The sequence below is a fragment of the Lithobates pipiens genome, unplaced genomic scaffold, assembly GCF_037356315.1.
Source record: "Lithobates pipiens isolate NorthernLeopardFrog02 unplaced genomic scaffold, aLitPip1_a1.2 Scaffold_30, whole genome shotgun sequence".
NCBI lineage: Eukaryota > Metazoa > Chordata > Amphibia > Anura > Ranidae > Lithobates > Lithobates pipiens.
In genome coordinates, this window is record NW_027507791.1 from 173387541 (window position 1) to 173412053 (window position 24513).

Below are 24513 nucleotides of genomic sequence, written 5' to 3' on the forward strand. Positions count from 1 at the left end.
ACTTGCTGCAATACCTGCAAACGAAGAGCCAGGGGCACAAAGAGCATACCAGAGGGAGTGGAAGGAGGAGCTTCAGCCTGTGCTGGTTACAAGGCCTCCGAGATATCAGTCTGGGTAAAAGCCAAAATCCTATCCTCAGAGATAATGGGTTGTGGAGGAAGCGGAGGAGGAGACTCTGATAAAAAGCTGCGAGACAAGTGGTCAAGTGGTGACAAGCTGCGAGACAAGCCTTTATGTTTTTTGGTCCTGGTAAATAAGAAATTGTGAAGTCAAATCTGGAGATGAACAATGACCACCTGGCTTGATGTGAGTTCAGTCTTTTAGCAGAACGGATGTATTCAAGGTTTTTGTGGTCAGTCAGAACTATGAATGGATAGCGAGCTCCCTCCAGCCAATGTCTCCATTCCTCCAAAGCTAGCTTTATGGCTAAAAGTTCTCTGTTGCCTATATCATAATTGCGCTCTGCTGGGGACAAGAAGGCACAGGGTGGATGGCAGCATTTACAGGATCCTTTTGTGACAAAAGCGCCCCCACCCCTACTTCAGATGCATCTACCTCTACAATAAAAGGTAGCTCAGGAACAGGATGGCGTAGAATTGGTGCAGAGGTAAAGGCTTTCTTTAACTGAGTGAAGGCTGCCTGGGCTTCAGTACTTCATTTAAATGTAGTCAGAGTCTTCCTGGTGAGAGAGGTGATGGGATGTGCAATGGTGGTAAAGTCTTAATGAATTTTCAATAGAAATTTGCAAAGCCCAGGAAGCGTTGAACTGCCTTCAGGTCTGAAGGTGGTGCCCAGTCTAAAATGGCTTGAATCTTGGCTGGGTCCATGGTGAGGCCTGTGTCAGAAATTAGGTATCCCAGGAAAGGTACTTGTTTAACATGTAAAATACATTTTTCAGGCTTTACAAAAAGGGAGTGAGTCTTTAGTTGGGCCAATACCGAACAGACATGCTTCTGATGTGTTTCAAGATTGGGAGAGTATATCAAAATATCATCTAAATATACAAGCATGAAGCGACCCAACATGTCACGGAAAAGGTCATTCATAAAGTTCTGAAAGATGGCTGGTGCATTTCTGAGGCCGAAAGGCATGACAAGATATTCGTAATGACCATCCTTGGTGTTAAAGGCCGTCTTCCATTCGTCGCCTGCACGGATGCGCACCAGATTATAGGCTCCCCTTAAATCCAGTTTGGAGAAGATTTTGGCTCCCTGTATTTGAGAGAACAACTCTGCGATGAGAGGGAGAGCATACCGATTGGGAACAGTTATTTTATTTAGACCTCTGTAATCAACACAAAGTCTCAGTCCCCCATCCTTCTTTGGGACAAAGAAGCATCCTGCTCCTGCGGGAGAAGTGGAGGAACGGATGAAACTCGTAGCTAGGTTTTCCTGGATGTATTCTTGCAAAGCGATGAGGAGGTAAAGGGTCAGCAATCCCTTTAGAAAACACATCCCGAAAGTCCTTATAACAAAGCGGAATCTGTCCATTCCCACTTGACAGGTAGCAAGTCGAACAGGGTGCTGGATGCAGTTCTTTTTACACTGATTGGACCAAGCCAGAATATTTCCTGTTGGCCAGTCAATTACAGGATTGTGCTTCTGAAGCCAAGGAAGGCATAGGATCAAAGCAGTGGATGGAGAGTCAATGACAAGACATGAAATCTTCTCCCAATGCAAAGCCTCCAATTGTAACTGGAAAGGGTTGGTGGATTGGAGCGCTAGGTCTTGTGAGAGAGGCCGATTATCCACGGAGATCAGGCGGACTGGGCAATCTAGAGCATGAGTTTCCAGGGACAAAGAGGTAATCACAGTCTTATCAATAAAATTCTCAACTTCTCCAGAATCCACCAAGGCCAGCAGTTCATGAGCCCCTGTCCCGAAGTGAATGACAGCAGGTAAAAGTACACAATTGTCCCCCTGGGGAGATGAGAGTAGACCTAAGGTGACCTCCCCGCAATCACCTAGGTCCTGGAGTTTCCCATACGTGTAGGGCACGAACGGAGCATATGACCCTTGAGGCCACAGTATAAGCAGAGCCCCATATTTCGCCGGCGTTTGTGTTCCTGGGCAGATAACCGGGTGGAGCCTAACTGCATAGGTTCTTCCTCAGGTTTGGCACTGGAGATGGAATAGTCAGGTGGCAAGCAAGGTATATAGTTTGCCACAGCCATGGTTTGTTCTCACCTCCTCTCTCGCTAGCGGCAGTCAATTCTAATGGCTAGAGACATAGCCTCTTCCAGTGAGGCTGGGTAGGAGAAGTTGACCAGAGCCGCTTTAATTGCATCTGAAAGGCCAATTTTAAACTGGCTGCGGAGAGCTGCATCATTCCAGCCAGATTCTGTGGCCCTCCTGCGAAACTCTGAGCAATACATTTCAGCTGTGGTAGTTCCTCGTTTTAAGTTACGCAGGGTTGATTCTGCAGTAGCAGCACGATCTGGATCATCATATAGCAAACCAAGGGCTTCAAAGAAGGCATCTACTGTTAGCAGGGCTGGATGGTTTGGTTGCAGGTTAAAGGCCCAAGCCTGGGGGTCACCCTGTAGTAGAGAGATAATGATTTGAACCCTCTGAGTTTCAGGGCCAGATGAGGATGGCCTCAGCTTGAAATATAATTTGCAGCTGTTTTTAAAGTTGCAAAATCCTTTACGGTCACCAGAAAACCGGTCGGGCAAAGGAATTTTTGGTTCAGATGGACTTTTTATAGCAGTGGTAGTAGAAGGAGATTGCACCTTAGTGAGCTCTGTGGCCATTTCCTGAACTTGATGGGATAAACGGCAAAGTTCTTGTGCAAACAACCGAGCCTGCTCAGGATCCATGATAGGTTTCCCTTTATGTATGGCTCGTGTTAATGTCAGGCTAGGAGCAGCTAACAGGTAACAATTCAGGTGTGCTGATTATACAAAGAGTTCAAAAAACAAGAGCACATACCATGAGTAGGTCTAAGCAGAGCAGGTCAGCTGGGACTTGTAGTTCACTGCTGCAGGTGAAGGTAGATGATTGCTGGACCTTGTAGTTCACTGCTGCAGATGAGGGTAGATTATTGCTGGGTCCTAAAGGGATTCTAGTACTGACACCAGCCTGACGAGCCTCTGTCTGCTGCCCAGCCTGACGAGCCTCTGTCTGCTGCCCAGCCTGACGTGCCTCTGTCTGCTGCCCAGCCTGACGTGCCTCTGTCTGCTGACCAGCCCAACCTGCCTCTGTCTTATGCCCAGCCCGACGTGCCTCTGTCTGCTGCCCAGCCCGACGTGCCTCTGTCTGCTGCCCAGCCCGACGCGCCTCTGTCTGCTGCCCAGCCCGACGCGCCTCTGTCTGCTGCCCAGCCCGACGTGCCTCTGTCTGCTGCCCAGCCTGTAGTGCCTCTGTCTGCTGCCCAGCCTGACATGCCTCTGTCTGCTGCCCAGCCTGAGGTGCCTCTGTCTGCCGCCTAGCCTGACGAACCTCTGTCTGCTACCCAGCCTGACGAGCCTCTGTCTGCTACCCAGCTGACGAGCCTCTGTCTGCTGCCCAGCCTGACGAGCCTCTGTTTGCTGCCCAGCCTGACGAGCCTCTGTCTGCTGCCCAGCCTGATGTGTTCCTGTCTGCTGCCCAGCCTGATGTGTTCCTGTCTGCTGCCCAGTCTGATGAGCCCCTGTCTGCTGCCCAGTCTGATGAGCCTCTGTCTTCTGCCCAGTCTGATGAGCCTCTGTCTGCTGCCCAGCCTGTAGTGCCTCTGTCTGCTGCCCAGGCTGACATGCCTCTGTCTGCTGCCCAGCCTGATGAGCCTCTGTCTGCTGCCCAGCCTGATGAACCTCTGTCTACTACCCAGCCTGATGAGCCTCTGTCTGCTGCCCAGCCTGACAAACCTCTGTCTGCTGCCCAGCCTGATGTGTTCCTGTCTGCTGCCCAGCCTGATGAGCCTCTGTCTTCTGCCCAGTCTGATGAGCCTCTGTCTGCTGCCCAGCCTGATGTGCCTCTGTCTGCTGCCCAGCCTGATGAACCTCTGTCTGCTATCCAGCCTGATGAGCCTCTGTCTGCTGCCCAGCCTGACGAACCTCTGTCTGCTGCCCAGCCTGATGTGTTCCTGTCTGCTGCCCAGTCTGATGAGCCTCTGTCTTCTGCCCAGTCTGATGAGCCTCTGTCTGCTGCCCAGCCTGACATGCCTCTGTCTGCTGCCCAGGCTGACATGCCTCTGTCTGCTGCCCAGCCTGACATGCCTCTGTCTGCTGCCCAGCCTGACGAACCTCTGTCTGCTGCCCAGCCTGATGAACCTCTGTCTGCTGCCCAGCCTGATGAACCTCTGTCTGCTGCCCAGCCTGATGTGTTCCTGTCTCCTGCCCAGCCTGATGAGCCTCTGTCTGCTGCCCAGCCTGACGAGCCTCTGTCTGCTGCCCAGCCTGACGTGCCTCTGTCTGCTGCCCAGCCTGACGTGCCTCTGTCTGCTGACCAGCCCAACCTGCCTCTGTCTTATGCCCAGCCCGACGTGCCTCTGTCTGCTGCCCAGCCCGACGTGCCTCTGTCTGCTGCCCAGCCCGACGCGCCTCTGTCTGCTGCCCAGCCCGACGCGCCTCTGTCTGCTGCCCAGCCCGACGTGCCTCTGTCTGCTGCCCAGCCCGACGTGCCTCTGTCTGCTGCCCAGCCTGTAGTGCCTCTGTCTGCTGCCCAGCCTGACATGCCTCTGTCTGCCGCCTAGCCTGACGAACCTCTGTCTGCTACCCAGCCTGACGAGCCTCTGTCTGCTACCCAGCTGACGAGCCTCTGTCTGCTGCCCAGCCTGACGAGCCTCTGTTTGCTGCCCAGCCTGACGAGCCTCTGTCTGCTGCCCAGCCTGATGTGTTCCTGTCTGCTGCCCAGCCTGATGTGTTCCTGTCTGCTGCCCAGTCTGATGAGCCCCTGTCTGCTGCCCAGTCTGATGAGCCTCTGTCTTCTGCCCAGTCTGATGAGCCTCTGTCTGCTGCCCAGCCTGTAGTGCCTCTGTCTGCTGCCCAGGCTGACATGCCTCTGTCTGCTGCCCAGCCTGATGAGCCTCTGTCTGCTGCCCAGCCTGATGAACCTCTGTCTACTACCCAGCCTGATGAGCCTCTGTCTGCTGCCCAGCCTGACAAACCTCTGTCTGCTGCCCAGCCTGATGTGTTCCTGTCTGCTGCCCAGCCTGATGAGCCTCTGTCTTCTGCCCAGTCTGATGAGCCTCTGTCTGCTGCCCAGACTGATGTGCCTCTGTCTGCTGCCCAGCCTGACGAACCTCTGTCTGCTATCCAGCCTGATGAGCCTCTGTCTGCTGCCCAGCCTAACGAGCCTCTGTCTGCTGCCCAGCCTGATGTGTTCCTGTCTGCTGCCCAGTCTGATGAGCCTCTGTCTTCTGCCCAGTCTGATGAGCCTCTGTCTGCTGCCCAGCCTGACATGCCTCTGTCTGCTGCCCAGGCTGACATGCCTCTGTCTGCTGCCCAGCCTGACATGCCTCTGTCTGCTGCCCAGCCTGACGAGCCTCTGTCTGCTACCCAGCCTGATGAGCCTCTGTCTGCTGCCCAGCCTGATGAACCTCTGTCTGCTGCCCAGCCTGATGTGTTCCTGTCTCCTGCCCAGCCTGATGAGCCTCTGTCTGCTGCCCAGCCTGACGAGCCTCTGTCTGCTGCCCAGCCTGACGAACCTCTGTCTGCTACCCAGCCTGATGCGCCTCTGTCTTCTGCCCAATCTGATGAGCCTCTGTCTTCTGCCCAGCCTGATGTGCCACTGTCTGCTGCCCAGCCAGATGTGCCACTGTCTGCTGCCCAGCCTGAGGTGCCCGTGCCTTCTGCCCAGCCTGAGGTGCCCATGCCTTCTGCCCAACCTGATGTGCCCGTTCCTTCTGCCCAGCCTGATGTGCCCGTGCCTGCTGCCCAGCCTGAAGTGCCCATGCCTGCTGCTCAGCCTGATGTGCCTTCTGCCCAGCCTGATTAGCCCATGCCTGCTGCCCAGGTTGAAGTGCCTGTTGCCAAGCGTGATGTGCCCATGCCTGCTGCCCTGCTTGATGTGCCTGCTGCTCCGCTTGATGTGCCCGTGCCTGCTGCTCCACTTGATGTGCCCGTGCCTTCTGCCCAGCTTGATGTGCCCCTGCCTGCTCCCCCACTGGATGTGTCTGCTGCTCCGCTTGATGTGCCTGTGCCTGCTGCCCAGCTTGATGTGCCTGTGCCTGCTGCCCAGCTTGATGTGCCTGCTGCCCCGCTTGATGTACCTGCTGCTCCGCTTCATGTGCCCGTGCCTGCTGCCCTGCTTGATGTGCCTGTACCGCCTGCCCAGCCCGTGCCACCTGCCAGTGCCTGTTGCCAAGTTTGATGTGCCTGCCGCCCAGCTCAATGTGCCTGCTACTCAGCTTGAGGTTCCTGTGCCTGCTATCCAGCTTGACATACTTACTGACCAACCTGATGTGACTTTGCCCACTGCCTGGCTTGACGCCATGGAGTTTCCCCAGCAATGGCTAGTTGGAGGTCACTCTTTCGGGGGGGGGGGGGGGGGTACTGTCAGGAAAGGTTCCCTCCGCTGGTAATATCGATCATTTGGTGTGCAGTACTGAGATCCACTAGCAGGTGTCTCTGTCAGGAACCATGAAACAGACAGAGACAGAAGTACAATCGAATCACACTTGTTTATTAATAATAAAAATAAAAAGGTAGATAAAAAAAGCGTAGTCAAGCATAGCCAGAGTCCAGTAGCCAGATCGGGTAGTCAGCCAGTCCAAAGTTCATAAATCAGATCGGGTAATCAGCCAGTCCAGAAGTCAGGGATCCAAGGAGAGCAACTGCAAGCTGTATAAGAAGCCAGGAGGGATTTCAGAAAGCCAGTCTAGAAACAAACAGCAGGAGATGGTTCCTTGTGATGTGACCAAACGTGAAGGCAATGGAGAAATTAGCTGGAAGACTTTAAATAGGTAGGTCAGACGAGCATCATCGGGAACAGCTGGTAACTGTGGCGAGAGAAGAGAGCTGGCAATTAGCTGACAGCTGAACGGCCAGCCCAGAGGAGGAAGGTCTAAGCCAGCCCTGACAGTACACCCCCCTCAATGACCCCTCTCCCTCAGAGGGCCACCGGGCTTGAAGGTAACCGTCTATGGAACTCGCGGAGGAGGACAGGGGCATGTACGTCAGAGGATGAAACCCAGGAGCGTTCCTCCGGACCGTACCCCTTCCAATGCACCAGGTACTGTATGCGCCCACGGAACCTACGGGAGTCAACAATGGATTGTACCTCATACTCCTCATGATTCTCAACCTGAATAGGGTGAGGACGTGGCACCGAGGTGGTAAATCGGTTACAGACCAACGGTTTCAATAAGGAGACATGAAACACATTTGAGATGCGCATACTAGGAGGAAGTTCCAACACGTAAGCTACTGGATTAATCCTGTGAAGGATACGGAAAGGCCCAATAAACTGAGGTGCAAGCTTCAGTGAGGGAACATGAAGCCCGAGGTTGCGAGATGACAGCCAGACCCTGTCCCTAACCTGGTAGGAAGGCGCTGCCAGGCGTCTGCGGTCAGCATGGAGTCTGTACCTATCATTAGCATGACGCAAAGCCTCCTGGACTTGTACCCAAGTGGAACGAAGACCACGGAGATGCTCCTCTAACGCAGGAATACTCTGCGGAACAAACGAGTCAGGCAACATGGAAGGTTGGAAACCATAATTCGCCATAAATGGAGACAATCGGGAGGCAGAATTCAAGGCACTGTTGTGAGCAAACTCTGCCCAAGGTAATAGGTCAGACCAGTTGTTATGATGGTCAGAAATATAGCAACGTAGGAATTGCTCCAAGGACTGATTGGCTCGTTCTGCGGCCCCATTAGACTGCGGGTGATATGCAGAAGAGAACGCAAGCTGGATTCCCAACTGTGCACACAAGGCTCACCAGAACCGGGACACAAACTGACTGCCCCTATCCGAGACAATAACCTTGGGTAGCCCATGTAAGCGAAAGATCTCCCAAGCAGAAATGGAAGCCAGTTCCTTAGAGGTGGGCAACTTCTTAAGTGGAATACAATGACACATCTTTGAGAACCGGTCAACCACCATAAGGATAACAGTGTTGCCTTTGGAGTTGGGCAATTCCACAATGAAATCCATAGACAGGTGAGTCCAGGGCCTCTCTCTATTGGGTATGGGTTGTAGGAGGCCCAAGGTGTCGTGGAGTCTTACTCTGAGCACACACGGGACAGGCAGCTACGAAAGCAGTAACATCAGCCCGTAGACTAGGCCACCAGAATTGTTGGGAGATGGCCCAAATGAGTTGATTTCTTCCTGGATGGCCAGCTGCCTTGGGAGAATGATAAGTCTGGAGCACTGCAGTACGGAGACTCTCTGGGACAAAGCAGCGGTCACAAGGTTTATCAGGAGGAGCATGGACCTGAGCAGCAAGAATTTTGTCACCCAAAGGAGAAGTAAGACTGGTGCGAACCATAGATAAGATCAGGAGGAATCATAGGAACCCGAACCGACTCCGACTTGGAAGTGGAGGAAAATTGTCGTGACAAGGCATCAGCCCTTACATTCTTAGTACCGGGTAAGAATGAGACAATGTAATTAAAGCTCGACAAGAAAAGAGCCCATTGCGCCCTTCTGGGAGAGAGTCGCTTAGCCTCAGATAAGAATGTTTCTTATGGTCAGTAAGAATAAGAACGGGCACAGTGGTACCTTCAAGGAGATGTCTCCATTCTTTCAGGGCTAAAATGATCGCCAACAGCTCTCTGTCACCAATCTCATAATTGCACTCAGCAGGTGACAATTTCTTGGAAAAGTAGCCACACGGATGCATAGCACTCTCAGAGTTAGGACGTTGAGACAGAAGAGCGCCAACTCCAGTCTCAGAAGCATCAACTTCTAGGATAAAAGGCAACGTAGGATCAGGATGTGCCAACACAGGAGCAGAAACAAAGGCAGCCTTGAGAGTCTCAAAGGCCAAATTGGACTCCGGAGACCAACTCTGTGGATTACCGTCCTTTCTGGTCATATCAGTCAGAGGCTTGACCAGAGATGAGAAGTTACGAATAAACTTCCGATAGTAGTTGGCAAAGCCCAGGAAACGCTGCAGAGGACGTAAACCCACGGGTCGAGGCCACTGTAGGACTGCCAAAAGTTTCTCTGGGTCCATTGAAAACCCAGCAGTGGAAATAACATAGCCCAGGAATGTAACCTGTTCACGATGGAACTCGCACTTCTCCAGTTTACAATAGAGATTGTTCTTTCTTAGTTTCTGAAGTACACTACAGACATCTGTGTGATGGCTCTCCAGGGACTTGGAAATTATGAGGATATTATCAAGATAAACCACCACACAAAACTGCAACAAATCTCGGAGGACATTGTTAATAAATTCCTGGAAAACTGTCGGGCATTACAAAGGCCAAAAGGCATTACCAGGTATTCATAATGGCCTGTTCTGGTATTAAACGCAGTCTTCCACTCGTCACCCTCCTTAATGCGCACGAGATTGTATGCCCCTCTCAGGTCAAGCTTCGTGAAAACCGTTGCTCCCTTGAGGCATTCAAATAACTCAGTAATCAATGGAATCGGGTAGGCATTCTTAATTGTGACACAATTGAGACCCCTATAATCTATACAAGGTCTCAGTTCACCGCTCTTCTTCTTCACAAAGAAGAAACCAGCACCAGCAGGAGACGAGGATTTGCTGATGAAACCTCGAGAAAGTACATCAGCAACATACTCCTCCATGGCCTTATCCTCCAAGACCGACAAAGGGTAAACCCGGCCACGAGGAGGTATGGTACCAGGTTGAAGGTCAATTTCACAATCATAAAGCCGGTGTGAAGGCAAACTACCGGCTTGACCTTTATCAAAGACATCGCCAAAATCATGGTACTCCTCCGGCAGGGAGGGGAGTGAAGCAGTGCACAGGACCTTGGATACCTTCAGGAAGCATGTCTCACTGCATTGTGGTTACCAGGAGAGAACCTCAGCACAAAGCCAATCAAAAGAGGTGTTGTGCCTCTGTAACCAAGAATGACCAATAACCAGCGGAAATCTGGGTGAGGAAATAAATTGGAATTGGATTATCTCATGGTGAAGAGCCCCTACGGCCATGGACAACGGAACCGTCTCATGAGTCACATGGGCAGACTGTAAAGGTCTCCCGTCAAGAGCCTCAAAGGCAAGTGGAGTATCACGCAGCTGCAGTGGAATCGAGTGCTGCAAAACAAATGCAGCATCAATGAACAGGCCTGCAGCCCCAGAGTTGATTAGAGCCTGTATCTCGATGGACGACTCAGCCCAAGAAAGGGTGACAAAAACCAGGGGCTTATCCTTCTGGATAACTGGGGATGAAACAACGCCACCTAAGGTCTGTCCATGACAGGACCTCAAGGTTCGGGCGTTCCCTGGACGGGTAGGACAAGACTTCAAAAAGTGACCTGCCTGGCCACAATAAAGGCACAATCTATCCCTCCTCCTAAAGGCTCTCTCATCTGCAGAGAGACGCGTGAAGCCCAGGTGCATGGGTTCATCTTCACTGACCAACTCGGTACCAGGAGGCATGGGAGGTGAGGGAGGCATGGGCAGGACTACAAAGCTCGGAGGCAAATGTACAGGAGGCTTCCGCAAGCGCTCCTTAAGAGAAAGTCTTTCTCTGAGTCTGGAGTCAATGAGGATGGCAAACAAGATCAAGCTCTCCAGCTCAGTGGGTATATCTCGGGCTGCTATCTCATCCTTGATGGAATTCGAGAGAGCATGAGAAAAAGCAGCCACGAGGGCCTCATTGTTCCAAGCAACCTCTGCTGCCAGACTACGGAATTCAATGGCGTAGTCTGCAACAGTTCTCGTACTCTGTTTGATGGACATGAGGCACTTGGCAGCAGAAGTGGAGCGTGCGGGGACGTCAAAAACCCTTTTAAAGAAGGCCACAAACTAAGGGTAACTCAAGAAAACAGGTTTTTGCATCTCCCATAGAGGGTTAGCCCAGGCCAAGGCTCTCTTAGAAAGCAAAGATGTCACGAAACCTACTTTGCTTCTGTCCGTGGGAAACGCCTGGGGCAGCATTTCGAAGTATATCTAAACCTGATTTAGAAACCATCTGCATTGAACTGGATCGCCCCCAAATTGCTAGGGAAGCGGAGCAGAACCAGACATACCTCTTATAGAGGTAATACTGGAGGCGGGTGCCTGCACAGAGACTGGCGCAGCAGCAGGGACGGCCTGCGACTCAGGTTGTACCGGAGCAGCCACCGTGGGGGATTCCAGGTGAGCCCTGCAATTCAGGAGCATTTGTATTGCCAAGGCAAATGTATCCATGCAGTGATTTTGCTCATCCAATCTGGAAAAAATATTACCAACAAGTGGATTGACTATCTTCTGAATTCATGGCCTTCACGTACTGTCAGGAACCATGAAACAGACAGAGACAGAAGTAAAAATCAAATCACACTTGTTTATTAATAATAAAAATAAAAAGGTAAATAGAAAAAAGCGTAGTCAAGCATAGCCAGAGTCCAGTAGCCAGATCGAGTAGTCAGCCAGTCCAAAGTTCATAAACCAGATCGGGTAATCAGCCAGTCCGGAAGTCAGGGATCCAAGGAGAGCAACTGCAAGCCGGATAAGAAGCCAGGAGGGATGTCAGCAAGCCAGTCTAGAAACAAACAGCAGGAGATGGTTCCTTGTGATGTGGCCAAACGTGAAGGCAATGGAGAAATGAGCTGGAAGACTTTAAATAGGCAGGTCAGACGAGTATCATCCGGAACAGCTAGTAACTGTGGAGAGAGAAGAGAGCTGGCAATTAGGCGACAGCTGAGCAGCCAGCCCAGAGGAGGAAGGGCTAAGCCAGCCCTGACAGTCTCCTGGCAGTTTGGATCTGTCAGAAGAGCTTTTCCCTGCTGGAATTATGTCATCTTTGGACCGCAATACTGGCGTCCACCAGCGGAGGGGTCATGGCAGTGTGGAGCAGGTATTAGCTTCTGCAATCAGGCGTCACATGACTTTGATAGCAGCTATAGTTTAAATACCCGCCAAGTGCACACACACCTTGCGCTGGTATTATCCTTGTGCCCTGACCTGCAGCCTGTTTATCTGTTATCCTGATCCTGAACCTGAAACTGAACCCTGATTCCTGTATCCTGTACCTGTTTGTATCTGCTCCTGTATCCCTGGATCCTTACCCTGCAGCCTGATCCCTCCATCTTGTTCCCTGTCTGTTTACTTCTGGCTCCCCATCTACTGATCTCCTGTTTATGACACTGGCCTGGCTTGACTTTGAGTCTGGTACTCCTTTTTTGCTACATATGCTAGTTAGTTTATTATCACTGTTTGGTTGTTTGGTTTGTTCACTCAGTTTGTATTGGTGGTGTGTTCACATTTATATGCATTTACTTTAATAAACTTACCTTCACCTATTTATGTCTGGTTCACTTGGTCGCAGTCGCACAGTTCTGGTCACATCTAGTTTATGACAACACCTAAATTAAGGGATATAGAAGCTCCAGGATTACATTCTTGTGAGAAAAGGGTTAAATCAACCCTATATGCCTGTACCATGTGCCCGCCTCCTCCCCCTTACATTCCACAGCCTCAAGGGGAGCCATATAAACAAATATATCCCTCGTTCTCGAAAGAGGACATGGAATTTTTAGCAACAATTGCAGTGGCAGGTTCACAAGTAAATAGACAGTGGAGCCACATGCAGCACAATTAGCAAGGATTCTTATAGAGGAGAGGTCGCAAATGCTAAGCCTTCAATTGGAATAAATGGGGTACTGACCAAAACGTTTAAAACACCACCCCTTACAATCATTGACCTGACTGAAACAGGATCAGTGATTCAACACTGTTTCAGAATAATACCTGGCTGTCCGGTGAATCTCTTGGGCAGAGATTTACTAGGAAAACTGGAAATTACAATGAAAGTCACAAAGCAAGGAGGACTACATGTGGAATCTGACAGGATAAACATCCTCACCCTTTTTCTATCCATCTCCTTGACAGAAGATGTGATTGAAGGAGGAATAGAGGAGGCAGTTTAGGCAGAAAATTCACTGGATGTGGGATTTATCCCTTGTATACCTTACAAAGCCACCCTAAAACCAGGGGCCCAAACTCTATACCACAAACAATACCCCATAGCTAAAGAAAAATAGGATGGCTTACAGCCAATAGTCAAGGATTTCTTAAAGAAAGGGATCTCTCCCTACAATACTCACATTAACCCAGTAAAGAAGGCAAATGGTGACTATAGGTTTGTACAAGACCTAAGGGCCATCAATAGCCTTGTGGTACCAATTGCCCCAATAGTGCCTGATGTGCCATCAATACTTACCGCCATACCATCCGATGCAAAGTATTTCACTGTGATTGATTTGTCAAACTTATATTTTTTTCCATCCCTGTGGATGAGGAGACAGACAATCTTTGCTTTGTGTTTTAAAAACCACCAACTAACATGGTGTAGAATGCCTCAGTCTATTCCATTGTCCTCCAAACTACTCTCAGAGCTTGGATACCAAGACACTGAATATCGCTGCTGCAGTATGCGGATGATCTCCTCCTCTGCAGTTCTAATTGGATGGCTGCCTTGGAGGATGGGAGGGATCTTTTGAAATGTCTTTTTGAAAGTGGTCACAAAGTGTCAAAGAAAAAAATTACAATGGTGTCAGGAAACGGTTGAATATCTTGGCTTTGCACTCTCAAAGGAGAAAGGAAAGTCAGTCACAAAAGAGCTATGGCTCGTGTGGGTCTGCCCCGCCCACTTACTAAGAAAGACATGCTTACCTTTCTTGGTATGATTGGTTACTGCCGCCAATGGATACCTGACTGTTCCTACTATGTCAAAATCTCCTGAGACAAGCCACAGGTTCAGACATGCCAGACTCTATAAAATAGTCAGATGAAATGTGCAATGCTTTTGTGTATTTGAAAAATGCTATGGTAACAGCTCCAGGGCTCGGCCTCCCTAACTATGGAAAGATGTTTCATTTGTTTGCAAGGGAAAATTTTAAAACTTTATCAGGTGTCCTCGCTCAAGAGCATGAAGGCAAGTTGCCCCCTATTGCTTTTTTTTTCATAGATGGTTCTGGTGCAGGTTCAAGGCATGCCTGCATGTCTCAGAGCTTCAGCATCCTATGTGATGGTGGTTGAGATGGCCACTTCTTTCACGTTGGGGCACGACACTACACTTCACACAACCCACAATGTGTCAATCTTGTTGAAAAATGTACATACACAGCACATGTTCAAAGGTTGAGTGGCTATGAGGTGATCTTACTGTCTAATCCAAAATTGCACATCAAATATGCTTCTCCCACTGCAGGACCAGCACCAATCTTAAATGCCCTTTTAGGATTAAAAGGTGAACAGGATGAGGTTGTACCACAACATGATTACGTAAACCTCATTCACCAAGACACATCACCCAGGTCTGATTTATCTTCCACAGCACTGCCAGACACACAGAATGTTTTTGTAGATGGTTCTTGCTCTAGGCCAAATGATCACACATACCCTGCAGGTTATGTAGTTGTACAACTTCCAGATGTCATATTTGAGACCAAGCCTATCCCATATCAATCAGCACAAGCTGTTGAGTTAATTGCACTCACTAGACCATGTCAGCTCTTTGAAGGTCAGGATCTATACATTTACACTGACTCAAAGTATGGGTACGGTGTGGTACACGACTTCGGTGTGATATGGAGTAGGCGTGGTTTTATGGCAGCAGATGGAAAGAACATTTCACATTCTTCTTTGGTAATGTCACTGCTAAAAGCTATCCAGCTACCTAAAACACTGGCTATAGTACACTGCAGAGCACACACAGGCCAACAGAGACATCCAAGGGAAATGCTCTGGCCGATTTAGCTGTTAAACAAGCTGCTACTTCACAAAATGTACAGATCCAAATGCCCATTCTAGCACCAGAATTGCCCTTTTTTGATCAGGTTCTTTCAGATATGCAGGGATGTGCAGAAGAAGTTGATTTTAGAGATTGGGACAAAATAGGTGTGCAGAAAGATCCAAAGACTGGACTTCTCTGCAAAGAGGGGAAGCCATGTATACCAGTAGCTAGTGCATCACTTTTTAACTAGATGCCGACCGCCCGCTGTCAAATGACGGCCAGGCGGCGCACCTATTGTGGCGGGAGGCCGTCATATGACGGCCTCCCATTTAAACAGGGAATGCGCGCGATCGTGCGCGTGCATCCCTGTTTCTTCGGTGGCGACGTGTCACGGAGACACCGCTCGCCACCGAAGGGGGTGAACAGCCATTCGTTATGGCTGTTTACCACGTGATCGGCCGTGATGAAGTCACGGCCGATCACAGATGGTCACACCCCGAACGTGCACGGTGCATGCGTGCGATCGCGAGCGCGCTGCGCGTGCACGTCGGTGGCGGCGTGTTCCCCGGGAACACTGCTCGTCACCGACGCTGGTAAACAGCCATTGGCCGGCTGTTTACCCACGTGATCGGCTGTGATCCTTTCACAGCCGATCACTAAAATGTAAACAAACCGCGGTAACGGGATGTTACCGGGTTCTCCTCCTCACACACCGATCGTGTGTGAGGAGGAGATTGCGGTAACATCTCGTTACCGCATACAGTGTACACCAATCATACTGATTGCCCCCCCCCCAATAAAGAGGACCTGTCACCACCCCTCATAGTACCTGTCAATCACAGTCCATCAGAGTACCTGTCACAGTCCATCAGAGTATTTGAGTACCTGTCCCAGCCCATCAGAGTACCCGAGTACCTGTCCCAGCCCATCAGAGTACCTGTCACGTACCTGGTTGGAGGCCGAAATGCCGAGAGGGCTCCCCTTGCGGCTGAGTGCAGTACACCCCTGAAGTTGGGTACAGAGGGTGTAGTGCCCAGAGAAGCACAGGTTGCCAGATGGATTCCGGAAATAAGAGCTGGTGGGCACCAGAAGGACACCAGGTAATGCAGGAAGCACAGCAGAGTTCAAGTCTATGAGAATCCTCGGTAATACTTGGCAAGGTGTGCGTAAGGAGCAGTAGTGGAAGCCAGGCCAGGGGTCAAACACAGTAGATCCAGCAGGAGGATGAGGCAGGTTGCAGAAACGGGGACGAATCAAAGGTCTGGTATCAGGAAGCAGGCAGGAACAGATAACTGTAGCGAAGTCCGTGATACTAGCCGGGATCAGGTATAGGAGAAGACAGCAAGTCGGTAAAGCAAGCCAGGGGGTCAAAACCAGAAGAGCAGATCAGACAGGTCAGGAACAAGCCGGGTCACAACAGGAATCCAAATAGAACTTTCACAGAGGTTCAGGAACACAGGAAGACTGACAAACCAGCAACTGCAGACACCAGCAGACTTCCTTAAATAGGCCCATGTGACCTGCTGGTAGAGATACTGGGTCCTAAAGTCCTTCTCCTGCCAGAGATTCTGGGTCCTAGAGCCCTTCTCCTGCTGATGGCTCCCTGACAACTGACACTATAGCCCGTTCTCCTACGGCCATTTCCCTGACAGTGCCCCCCCCCAAGGGGCAGCCTCCGGATGCCCCAACGGGCCAATGCTTCGGGATGTCTTCTGTGAAAGTCTCGCACAAGTCTAGGAGCATGCACATTGTTTTCAGGCTTCCAGGAATTGTCTTCGGGGGGGTACCCCTTCCATTTGATTAGGTACTGAACCTGCCTACCCCTCCTCCGGCAATCCATAATGGCTTCGATCTCAAATTCTGTTTCCCCTTCTACCAAGACTGGAGGTGGAGGTGGCTCTTCTCTTCCAGGGAAGGGACTGGGTACAGCTGGTTTAAGCAGGGATATGTGGAACACTGGATGGATCTTGTAAGTATTGGGTAGTGCCAGCTCAAAAGCCACCGGGTTTATCTCTCTTTTGATTTCAAAGGGACCGATGAATTTGGGTCCGAGCTTCCGGGAGGGACATGAGAGCTTGAGGTTTACTGAAGAAAGCCATACCTTGTCCCCAATCTTAAAGACAGGATTCCTTCTTCTTCTTTTATCATGGAATTTTTTATAGTCCTCTTGGGCTTTTCGCATGACCTCCTGTAGCAACTTATAGTTGGATTGAATGAACCTTAATCGATCCTGGACAGCGGGAGCAGAAGTTTCAGGTATAGTATTTGGAAGGAAGGAGGGATGGAATCCATAGTTTGCCCAGAAAGGGGACTGATTGATTGCTGCATGCAAAGAATTATTGTATGCAAACTCAGCACAGGGAAGAAGGGAGATCCAGTCATCCTGCGAGCAAGTACAGAAACACCGAAGGTACTGTTCTAAGGTCTGGTTAGTCCTCTCTGTTTGACCATTGCTCTGAGGGTGGTAAGCTGAGGAAAGACACACTTCTATTGATAGAGATTTGCAGAGATCCCTCCAGAACCTGGAGGTGAACTGTACCCCTCTATCGGAGACAATACTATCGGGTAATCCATGTAATCTGACAATCTCTTTAATGAACATGTTTGCTGTGTCTGAGGCGGAGGGTGTGCCACTCATCGGAAGGAAGTGTGCCATTTTGGAAAGGCGGTCTACCACCACCATGATGGTGGTGCATCCCCCAGAGGGGGGCAGGTCTACTATAAAGTCCATGGATATTTCTTTCCAAGGTTGTTCAGGAATGGGTAATGGCCTCAAAAGTCCCCATGGCTTGGCATTGCAACCCTTGCTGCGCTGGCATATGGTGCAAGAGTTCACATACTTTCTGCAGTCCTGTCTTAGGCTGGCCCACCAAAATGAGCGTTGAACAAGTTCAGTGGTTCTTCGTATCCCAAAATGCCCAGCAAGTTTATGGTCATGTGACATCTTTAGAACCTGGAGTCTGACTGGCTGGGGAACAAAAATTTTATTCTGGTGCCACAAAAATCCATCTTCATTTCTCAGTGAGGACACTTCTGATCCAGAGCACTGGGTTGAGGCTTGCTTGATTAAGGTCTTTAAGTCAGGTTGGATAAGCAAAAAATTCTGGGTAGATAGGATCGTACTTGGCTCTGTCATTTCAGGGGTGTCCGGGAACATTCGGGAGAGTGCATCTGCCTTCCCATTCTTGGAACCTGGCCTATATGTAATATGGAAATTGAACCTGGAGAAGAACAGAGCCCAGCGGGCTTGCCGAGGTCTTAAACGCTTGGCTGTCCTGAGGTACTCCAGGTTCTTATGGTCTGTAAAAATCATAATGGGATGAGCGGCGCCCTCCAATAAGTACCTCCATTCTTCTAGGGCAGATTTAATGGCCAGAAGTTCTCTATCTCCCACGTCATAATTTCTCTCTGGTGGACTCATCTTTCGAGAGAAAAAGGCTACGGGGTGAAGAAGAGCCTTAGGTCCCTGCCCTTGGGACAGGATTGCCCCTGTAGCTACTTCAGAGGCGTCCACTTCCAATACGTAAGGCAGGGTCGGATCTGGGTGCCGTAGGATTGGGGCGGAAGTGAACAGATTCTTTAATTTGTCAAAGGCTGTCTGGGCTTCTGGAGACCACTGGAACCGGACCTTCTGGTGGGTCAGCTGAGTGATGGGTGCTATGGTGGTGGAGAAATCCTTCACAAACCTCCTGTAGAAGTTAGAGAACCCCACGAAGCGCTGAACACCTTTCTTGTCTGAAGGAGCTGGCCAGTCTAGTATTGCTTTCACTTTCTTTGGGTCCATTGAAATTCCTTCTGTGGAGATAATGAGACCCAGGAATTGAATAGATGTTTTTTCAAAATCACATTTGTCTGCCTTAACATATAGTCCATGTTTTCTCAAGGTTGAGAGCACCTTTTTTACGTGGATTCGATGAAGCTCCAAAGAGGCAGAAAAAATTAGGATATCATCGAGGTATACGATTACAAAGTAATCCAGGAATTCCCGAAAAATGTCGTTCACTAGATGCTGGAACGTGGCTGGGGCGTTGCATAACCCGAACGGCATCACAAGATATTCAAAGTGGCCGAACCGTGTCCGAAATGCTGTTTTCCACTCATCACCCTGGCGTATGCGGACAAGGTTATAAGCACCCCTCAAATCCAATTTAGTGAAAATCCGGGCGGTTCGGAACCTTTGAAAGAGTTCAGGAATGAGAGGGAGTGGGTATCTGTTCTTTACAGTGATTTTATTGATTTCTCTGTAATCTACACACGGCCGCAATGTACCATCCTTCTTCTCCACAAAGAATATACCTGCCCCAGCAGGAGAAGAAGAGGGTCGGATAAACCCCTTTTCTAGGTTCTCGTGAATATATACTCGTAGGGTCTCCAGCTCGTTTTCAGATAGGGGGAAGATTCGTCCAAATGGGATCTCGGCCCCCGGGAGGAGTTCAATTGGACAGTCATAAGGCCGGTGAGGTGGGAGGACATCGGCCTTTTTCTTGTCGAAAATGTCTATAAACTCATGATAAGCTGGAGGAACATACTGGAGATTACTGAGAGCAGGTTGCACCGCCAGACAGCTAACAGGCTTACTTGAGCTGGGAGTAAAGCAATGCTGCAGGCAATATCCTGAAGAAAGAGAAATTTCCTTCTTGGTCCAATTGATCTGTGGGTTATGTGCCTGCAGCCATGGAATTCCCAAGATGATGGGAAACATGGGGGAACATAGGACATCAAATCGGACAAATTCTTGATGGCCGGTATCTGTGGTAGTGAAGATGGGCATGGTTTCCTGGGTGACAACTCCAGAACTGGGAAGGGAACCATCAGCCAACAGAACCTCAAGTCTTTGCTTTTTTTCATAGAGAGGCACACCAAGTTTCTTAGCCAGAGATAAGTCCATAAAACAGCTAGATGCCCCAGAATCAATGATTGCTTGTAGCCGAATCTCCCTTTCTGCCACTTGTAAGGAGATGGGAAGAACAAGGTAAGAATGGCAGGATCCAGAGACTTGGAGATATGTGGAAGTTGGTGGGTAGACCTTACTGGGTCTTATGGGGCAGCTGCGCAAAAAATGTCCGGCCCCTCCGCAGTACAGGCAGAGATTGGCCTGCTGGCGGTGTTGTCTCTCCCCAAGAGTAAGGGAGGAACGGGCCAGGCCAACTTGCTTTGGTTCCCTTTCAGAAGTTGCAGGGCAAACAGCTGTGGGTGCTACAGCAGGAGAAAACTTGGGTAGCATCTGTGTAGGCTGAAAGGATTGAGCACGTTCAGACCGCCGCTCCCGCAGGCGCCTGTCAAGCTGAATGGCTAGGCGAATAAGTCCATCAAGAGAGTCAGGAATAGCAACTCGAGCCAGTTCATCCTTAAGGATCTCAGACAGTCCTTGGCGGTACTGGAACCTGAGTGCTGCCTCATTCCAGTTAGTGTCAGTGGACCATCTGCAGAAATCCACAGTATAATCTTCCACTGGGCGTTTTCCTTGCCGTAGAGCAACTAAGGCAGATTCAGCGGAGGCCGCACGCTGGGGGTCATCGTACAACAGAGTCATGGCCTCAAAGAAAGTGTCCATAGTATTCAAAGCAGAATTTTTTTGTTCCAGCAGGTTATGAGCCCAGGCTTGGGGTCCCTCAGATAATAAAGAAATGACAAATCCTACTTTCACAAACTCCGAAGAAAAAGTTCTAGGTTGGAGGGCCAGGTACAGTAGGCAGGCATTCTTGAAGGCCCTGAACTTTTTCCGGTCACCGGAGAATCGTTCGGGTGTAGGTATCCGTGGTTCAGGAGGAGGCAAGGAAACTGGAACCGTATTAGAGGAGGAAGAACTAGAGTCCACCAAGGCTGGAGCAACAGGCAAATGCTGCAGCCGATCCTTCAACTGGAAGTAGCCGTCCTGGAGCTTCTGTACAGCTTGTGTAAGGGTGGTGACTTGCTGACACATCATTTTGAGCGGGGAAGCACCTCCGTCGGCCTCGGTCATGGCTGGTTTGTACTGTCACGTACCTGGTTGGAGGCCGAAATGCCGAGAGGGCTCCCCTTGCGGCTGAGTGCAGTACACCCCTGAAGTTGGGTACAGAGGGTGTAATGCCCAGAGAAGCACAGGTTGCCAGATGGATTCCGGAAATAAGAGCTGGTGGGCACCAGAAGGACACCAGGTAATGCAGGAAGCACAGCAGAGTTCAAGTCTATGAGAATCCTCGGTAATACTTGGCAAGGTGTGCGTAAGGAGCAGTAGTGGAAGCCAGGCCAGGGGTCAAACACAGTAGATCCAGCAGGAGGATGAGGCAGGTTGCAGAAACGGGGACGAATCAAAGGTCTGGTATCAGGAAGCAGGCAGGAACAGATAACTGTAGCGAAGTCCGTGATACTAGCCGGGATCAGGTATAGGAGAAGACAGCAAGTCGGTAAAGCAAGCCAGGGGGTCAAAACCAGAAGAGCAGATCAGACAGGTCAGGAACAAGCCGGGTCACAACAGGAATCCAAATAGAACTTTCACAGAGGTTCAGGAACACAGGAAGACTGACAAACCAGCAACTGCAGACACCAGCAGACTTCCTTAAATAGGCCCATGTGACCTGCTGGTAGAGATACTGGGTCCTAAAGTCCTTCTCCTGCCAGAGATTCTGGGTCCTAGAGCCCTTCTCCTGCTGATGGCTCCCTGACAACTGACACTATAGCCCGTTCTCCTACGGCCATTTCCCTGACAGTACCTGAGTACCTGTCACAGCCCATCAGAGTACCCGAGTACCTGTCACAGCCCAGCAGAGTACCCGAGTACCTGTCCCGGCCCATCAGAGTACCCAAGTACCTGTCCCGGCCCATCAGAGTACCCGAGTACCTGTCCCGGCCCATCAGAGTACCCGAGTACCTGTCATGGCCCATCAGGGTACCCGAGTACCTGTCACGGCCCATCAAGGTACCCGAGTACCTGTCACGGCCCATCAGGGTACCCGAGTACCTGTCACGGCCCATCAGGGTACCCGAGTACCTGTCACGGTCAATTAGAGTACCGAGTACCTGTCACGGTCCATCAGGGTACCCGAGTATCTGTCACAGCCCATTTGAGTACCTGAGTACCTGTCACAGTCCATTAGAGTACCGAGTACCTGTCACAGTCCATTAGAATACCGAGTACCTGTCACAGTCCATTAGAGTACCGAGTACCTGTCACATTCCATTAGAGTACCGAGTACCTGTCACAGCCCATCTGAGTACCCGAGTACCTGTCACAGCCCATCTGAGTACCCGAGTACCTGTCACAGTCCATCAGGGTACCCGAGTACCTGTCACAGTCCATTAGAGCAGTGGTCATCAACCCTGTCCTCAGGGCCCACTAACAGGCCAGGTTTGCAAGATTACTGAAATTCATTACAGGTGAGATCATTTGCTGCTTAGTGATTGCAGTATTCTAGTCTGCATCTCCCCAAGGTAATACATAAAACCTGGCCTGTTAGTGGGCCCTGAGGACAGGGTTGATGACCACTGCATTAGAGTACCGAGTACCTGTCACAGTCCATCAGGGTACCCGAGTACCTGTCACAGTCCATCAGGGTACCCGAGTACCTGTCACAGTCCATCAGAGTACCGAGTACCTGTCACAGTCCATTAGAGTACCGAGTACCTGTCACAGTCCATTAGAGTACCGAGTACCTGTCACAGTCCATCAGGGTACCCGAGTACCTGTCACAGCCCATCTGAGTACCCGAGTACCTGTTCCAGTCCATCTGTGTACCAGAGTACCTGTCACAGTCCATCTGAGTACCAGAGTACCTGTCACAGTTCATCTGAGTACCCGAGTACCTGTCACAGTCCATATGAGTACCTGTCACCGCCCTTCAGAGTACCCAAATACCAGTCACCAAACCATCAGAGTACCTGTCACCAGGCCATCAGAGTACCCGAGTACCTGTCACCAGGCCATCAGAGTACCCGAGTACCTGTCACCAGGCCATCAGAGTACCCGAGTACCTGTCACCAGGCCATCAGAGTACCCGAGTACCTGTCACCAGGCCATCAGAGTACCCGAGTATCTGTCACCAGGCCATCAGAGTACCCGAGTACCTATCTCCAGCCCATCAGAGTACCCGAGTACCTATTTGCAGCCCATGTCTCATAGAATATATGTTGGGGTGTTTGCTTTCCAAAATGGGGTCATTTTGTGGGTAATTTCACTGTCCTGTGGTCCAGGACCTTCAAAAGTGTGATGGGTAGGAATGAAATGAGATGTGTAATTTATGCTCCTAGAACGCCTTAACGTACTACTTCAATTTTCGGCCTCTCTATGTGGCCAGGCTGTGTAAAAGTCCTACACATGTGGTATCGCCATACTCGGGAGGAGTAGCAGAATGTATTTTGGGGTGTAATTTTTGCTATATACATGCTATGTGTTAGAAATATCTTATAAATTGTCAATTTTGTGTAAAAAAAAAATGCGTTTTAATTTTTTTCCACATATTCCAAAAACTTCTGGAAAAAAATTAACCATTCAAAAGACTCATTATGCCTCACAGATTATACATTGGGGTGTTCGCTTTCCAAAATGGGGTAATTTTATGGGAAATTCCATTGTCCTGGTACTCCAGGGCCTTCAAAAGTGTAATAGGTGGTTGAGAAATGAGATGCGTAATTTTTGCTCGTAGAACGTCTGAAGGTACTACATCAATGTTATGCTCTGTATGTGGCCAGGCTGTGTAAAAGTCTCACACACGTGGTATCGCCGTACTCGGGAAGAGTAGCAGAATGTATTTTGGGGTGTAATTTTTGCTATATACATGCTATGTGTTAGAAATATCTTATAAATTGATAATTTTGTGTAAAAAAAAATGCGTTTTAATTTTTTTCCACATATTCCAAAAACTTCTGGAAAAAAATTAACCATTCAAAAGACTCATTATGCCTCACAGATTATACGTTGGGGTGTTTGCTTTCCAAAATGGGGTCATTTTATGGGAAATTCCATTGTCCTGGTACTCCAGGGACTTCAAAAGTGTAATAGGTGGTTGAGAAATGAGATGCGTCATTTTTGCTCGTAGAACGTCTGAAGGTACTACATCAATGTTGGTGCTCTGTATGTGGCCAGGCTGTGTAAAAGTCTCACACATGTGGTATCGCCGTACTCGGGAAGAGTAGCAGAATGTATTTTGGGGTGTAATTTGTTGTATGCATATGCTGTGTGTGAGAAATAACCTGATAATATGACAATTTAGTAAAAAAAAAAAAAAAAAAAAAATCTTCATTTTGCAAAGAATTGTGGGAAAAAAATGACAACTTAAAAAAACTCACCATGCTACTTACTTAATACCTTGGGATGTCTACTTTGTAAAAAGGGGTCATTTGGGGGGTATTTGTACTTTCCTGACTTGTTAGTGTCTCAAGAAATGAGGTACACCTGATGTACTGAAGGCCTGATCAGAAGTGATCAATTTTCAGTGATTGGCACCATAGTTTGTAGACTCTATAACTTTCACAAAGACCAAATAATATGTACTAATGTGGGTTATTTTTACCAAAGATATGTAGCAGTATAAATTTTGGCCAAAATTTATGAAGAAAAATTACTAATTAGCAAAAATTTATGACAGAAACGAAGAAAAAGGCATTTTTTTCTCAAAATGTACGTTTTATTTTATTTATAGCACAAAAAACAAAAACCCACTAGTGATTAAATACCACTAAAAGAAAGCTCTATTTGTGTGGAAAAAAGGACGCAAGTTTCATATGGATACAGTGTTGGATGACTGAGTAATTGTC